A 6,000-nucleotide genomic window follows, 5' to 3' on the forward strand; every position below is an offset into this window, starting at 1 on the left:
GACATATGGTATGAAGTAAACCTTCAACTTGATCCTTTTTTTTTTCAGTAATTCACTCGATGCCTCTGCCAATTTCCTTGAACAAGTCATCATTTCGCTACCATGTCAGCAATGCCGTCTTTAGAAACTCCTCCGTCTTTATAGCTTTGTTCTTGTTGTGGATCTCTATTTCCTGCTCCTCTAATGCTTCTTTCCATTCAGATATCAAAACCACACGATTTAATCATTGTTGCTTTAAAGGATTTTTGAGATTTTTCCTGTGCAGCCTTTAATCATTACTCTTTTTTTCAAGATTTTCTTGACTTTCCCATCAAGTTTATTTTTCTAGATGAAACTTGGATTAAGTTTGCAAAGTTCCAAGAAATAAAATTTTATTCAATTTATCAGTTAATTATAGGATAATTGACGTCTTTATAACATGGAATTTCCCCATTTATTCATGTCTTTTTTTTGCATCCTGTAGTAAAGTTTTCTTCACGTGGGCCATCATTTTTATTGTTGATTTCTAGTTACATTTCTTATTACTATAACTTTTTCATTATATGTTTTAACTTATTTATTACTGGCATATTAGTTAATAGTTATATATATTTTATTTACTTACATATAGTATAGAAAACTATATATATATGTTATATTTTTAGTAGTTTATAGATTCAGAATTTCAACCATTGCTAAACTCTCATTTGTTCTAAACATTTCATAGTCTCATATCAGTCCAAAGAATCAACGAATGAAAATGATAAGTATTCCTGTATTTTTCTTCTCATTTCCCGAGTTATCTAGAACTTCCAGAACAATTTCAAACAGAAATGGTGACTGAACATGTTCTTTTGTGTGTTTTACCCTTGAGCATGATGTTGGCTCTTTGTCAAAGGAACATGTGCTACATCACGTTAAGGAAATGTTCTCCTCCTACATAGCTCTGTGTGTATGTGTGTGTTTAATCAGGAAATAGTATTGATTTTATTGAATAGATTCCTGGAATCTGTTAAGATAATCATACATTTTTCTCATTTCATCTATTGCTGTGATGGATTATATTAACAGATTTCCCATTTGCACCATATTTGCATTTCTATATTAAATCTTACTTGGTTGTGATATACTAGCGTTTAAAAGTGTTGGATTCTATTTCTTAGAACTTCTTTAAGAGTTTTTGCATTTAAAATTCTAACTTAGGTTGGTTTATTGCTTACTTTTGTGTGCTGTCTTTGTCAAGGTTATGCTATCTTTGTTATTAGGGTCGTATAGACGTTTCAATAGTTACTTTACACTTTAGGCAGTTTATATAGTATAGTAATTATCTGTATATTGAAGGCTAACACCAATTTTCTTGGGCAACCATCTGAGTCTGGTTATTTTCTTGGAGATAATTTTTATTTTTTAAATCCTTCATTTTATAGGTTTTATACTTTTTCATATATGAATTTAATTAATTCTTATTTTCCTTGAAGATTATTTGTGAGTTTCAAAGTTTTAACCTAGTATTACATATAATCTTATAACTTTTTGGTCTCTGTTGATTTGTAACTGTCCCTATGTTCTTTATTAATTTTGCATATTATGCATTCACAATTTTACTTCGGACTAATAGCAGAGCTAATCTAATCATCCTTCAAAGAGGTAAGGAGTTTGCACAAGGCTGTAAATCAATACACTGCTTCAAGAGAGGATGGCAACACAGCAAAAAGTTAGTGAACAGCAATATGCGTATAGTGACTTAGTCAATTTACATTTTTGCACAAACTCCTTGTCTTGCAGTAGATAGATAACAATCAGTTTGAGAATACAACCACACTCAGCTAGAGCTAGAGCCTTGTTTGTTCTACTTTACACTCCCTAAAGAATTGGCTCTTAGATTTACCCCTCTACAATTTTTGATTTATTAATGCATTAGTTTCTGCTATTATTTCTCTTTCTTTTCTTATGCTTTCCTTGGGTTCAATTTCTTCTTTTCTAACTTCTTGAGTTTTTATTTATATTATTTTTTTATTATCCTTTATTCTTCTTTGTGGTTATAAATGTTCCTTTAATTACTATTTTAGCCATGTCCCAACCTAGGTTTTTAAGATGTAGTGTTCCTATGCTCATTATTTTCTAAATGCCCTGTAATTACAGTTCAGATTTCTCTCCTCTAATTTGAATTATTTGCCAGGTCACTTTTCCAAATTTTGTTTCATTTTATTTTCTTGTATTTTTGCTCTTAATTTCTAATTGGACTTATGTAGTTTTCAAAAAAATATTGCCTAAATGATTTCAATTTACTAATATTTATTGATACTTTCTTTGAAGCATAACATATTATCAATTTTATATTACATGCATCATGAGTTCTGGAAAAGAAGGTAGTATTTCTAGGCATTGAATTTGGTTTATATTTATTATCTTTACTGTCCTTTTTTAATTTTCCTCTATTATCTATTAAAAAAGACATTTTTTGGAGTTTTTACTAATATTTATTTATCTCAATACTTGTTTTTAATTTCAGTCAGATTTTGCTTCACACATCTTAATTCTGTTATTCAGTACACAATTTTGACTGATACATCTCCACCATGGATCAAGTTCTTTATTAATAGAAGATGACCAATGAATCTTTTATATTTTTGCATGTATTCTACTTTATATATTCTTTTGAAATTAATTTTGTTTACATTTGTTCATATGTTTTGCCCAACTCTTTATTTATGTCTTTCCTGAGTCATTTTATTATGGTATAGCTCTTGCAAGCAAGATATAGCAAGTGTTAAAAAAGAAAAGTTTGTAGCCTTTAAATATCAAAAGCAAGACAAAACAAAGTATAATCTACTGACCTCCCCAATCAGGCAGGATGAATCTGCTAGCACAATTTTACTTCTTTGCACCTTCCTCTCCTCTTTCCAGTATTTCTTAGGATTTTTTAGGATTTTAGACTAGTTTTTCAAACAAATTATAAATCTTCCACATAATCATCTCTTAAAAGACTTGTTAATGCCATTTGCATGCTATTTGACACTATGTTTAGAACAATTATTAAGACTGGAACATGTGAATTGTTTCCCTGTTTACTATTAGTTTATCCATACCGTGATTTCTCTGTTTTTTTATTCTTTGTTTTGGCTGATGTATTTTTAAATCAGTTTTATTTTAATTGAAGTAATACTCACACCAAAGAGTGCTGAAAATATACATGTATAGCACAGTGAATTATTATAAAACGAACACCCTTGTAATTACTATCTACCTCAAGGAATAAAAGATTTTCTAATCTCAGAAGTTCCTTTTGTGGCCCTCTCAATCACTGCCCCCTTTGTTTCTCCAACAGTGACTACATCTTAAGCTATACAATAATAAACAAATCAAATAAATAATCTATCTGATAATAAATGAAATGAAATAGTATGTATTATTTTGTGTATGGCTTATTTTATTCAATATTGTGTGTTGAGGTATTAATTTATAGTTAATTCATTTTTCACTGCCGTATAATGTTCCAATGTCTAAATATACCACAATTTGTTTATACATTCTGTTTGAGTTGTTTTCAGTATGTGGCTTCTATGAATAAATTCTGGCATAAATAATCTTATCTATGCCTGTGGTGATCATAAGCATGCATTCCTGATTAGTATACACCTCAGTTTAGATTTTCTTTTTACTTTCTTGACATTGTCTTTTGAAATACAAAAGTTTTACATTTTTATTAAATCTAACTTCCTAATTTTTTCTTTTATTACTTGTGCTTTTGGTGTTGTATCTAAGAAATTATTGCCCAGCTCAAGTCATGAAGATTCATTTCTATATTTTTGCAAGAATCTTATAGTTTCAGCTCTTATATTTAGGTATGTGATACATTTTGAATTTTGTGTATGGTATGAGATAGGAACTGAAATTCATATTTTTGCATGTGAATGGCCAATATTCCATGGTTTTTCATTGAAAATACTGTGTATTTCTCATTGAATTTTCTTGGCACCTTTGTTGAAAATCAGTTGGCTATAAATTTAAGGGCTTATTTCTGGGCTCTCAGTTTTATTCCATCAATGTGTATGTTTGTCCTTATGCTAACACAACACTGATAGTGACTTGATTACTGTAGCTCTGTAGTTAGTTTTGAAATTGGATACTCTAAGTCCCCCAACTTTGTTATTTTTCAAGATTGTTTTGGCTCTTCTGGATCCCTTCCCTTTCTATATGAATTTTAGGATTAGCTTGTCAATTTCTGAAAAAAAGCCAACTAGGATTTTGAGATTGTGTGGAATCTGTACACCAATTTAGGAATATTGCCATCTCATCAATATGAAGGCCTCCAATCCATGAACATGGTATGTCTTTTATTTATTTATGTCTTCCTTAATTTCTTTCAGCAATGTTTTATGGGTTTTAGTGTACAAATATTACACTTCCTTCATTAAATTTACTCCTAAGTATTTCATTTCTCTTGATGCAGTTGTGAATGGACTTATTTTCTTAATCTCATTTTCAGGCTATTTGTTCCTAGTATAGAGAAATGCAATTTGAATTTTTTTCTTGTTGTTGCTGTTGTTGGTGAGGAAGATTGGCTCTGAGCTAACATCTGTGGCCATTCTTCCTCTCTTTTTTGCTGAGGAAGATTGGCCCTGAACTAACATCTGTGCTGATCTTACTCTATTTTGTATGTGTGATGCCTCCACAGCATGGCTTGATGAGTGGTGCGCAGGTCCACGTCCAGGATCTGAACTAGTGAATCCCAGGCTACTGAAGCAGAGCATGCAAGCTTAACCACTACATCACCAGGCTGGCCCCACAGTTGAATTTTGTATGTTAATCTTGTATCCTACAATTTTGCCAAACTTGTTTATTAGTTCTAGTAGTTTTTATGCATTTTATTTATTTTTCTTGTCTAATTGCTCCAACTAAACCCTCCAGTACAATATCGAATAAAAGTGGTATAAGCAGACATTCTTGTCTTTTTTCTTTTTTTAGAGGAAAGACATTCAGTTTTTCTCCAGTGAGGGTGATCTTGGTTGTGGGTTTTCCATAGATGACCTTCATCAGATTAAAGAAGTTTACTTAAATTCCTATAAGGTTTTATCATGAAAAGACATTGGCTTTTGACAAATGCTTCTTTGCCTCTATCATGATTATTATGTGATTTTTGTCCTTAATTCGAAGAATGGATTATTTCAATTTTAAGAAGTTAAAACAAGCTTTCATTCCTATGAAAACTTCCACTTGCTCATCAAGTATAGTCTTTTTTTAATTTGTTACTGGATTCACTTTTCCAGTATTTTGTTAAAAATTTTTTGTGTCTATGTTCATGTGAGATGTTGGTCTGTAGTTTTCTTTTATTTTGATATCTTTGTCTGCTTTTGATATTAGGGTAATATTGGCCTCATAGAATAAATTAGACATGTTCCCTTCTTCCTATTTTCTGCAAGAGTTTGTTAATAATTAGTATTAATTCTTCAAATGTTTGGTAGAATTCACCAGAGAAGCCATCTAGGCCTAGGATTATCTTTATGGAAAGATTTTCAGTTACTAAATTTTCTCACTTGTTTTAGGTCTACTCAGATTTTGTATTTCTTCTTGAGTCAGTTTTGGTAATTTAATTTTTTTCTGGAAATTTTTCCATTTTATATAAGTTGTCAAATCTGTTTGTGTACAATTGTTTACAGCCTTCTTTTGTAATCTTTTAAAATTTTGTAATGTTGGTAGTAATGTCGCCTTTTTTATTCCTGATTTCAGTAATTTGAGTCTTTTCCTTTTTTTCTTGGTAAATGTAGCTAAAGGTATGCTAATTTTGTTGATCTTTTCAAAGAATCAACTTTTGGCTTTGTTGATTTCCTCTATTGTTTTTCTATTTTCCATTACATTTATTTCTACTCAAACATTTATTATTTCTATACTTCTACTTGCTTTGGGTTTACTTTTCCCTCCTTTTTCTAGTTTCCTAACTTAGAAGGTTGGTTTATTTAGTTTCCTTATTTCTGCTGTGAACTTTATGCTATAAATTTCCCTTTAAGCATTGCTTTCAGT

The sequence above is a fragment of the Equus przewalskii genome, unplaced genomic scaffold (assembly GCF_037783145.1).
Source record: "Equus przewalskii isolate Varuska unplaced genomic scaffold, EquPr2 ChrUn-3, whole genome shotgun sequence".
In the NCBI taxonomy this organism is placed as follows: Eukaryota; Metazoa; Chordata; class Mammalia; order Perissodactyla; family Equidae; genus Equus; species Equus przewalskii.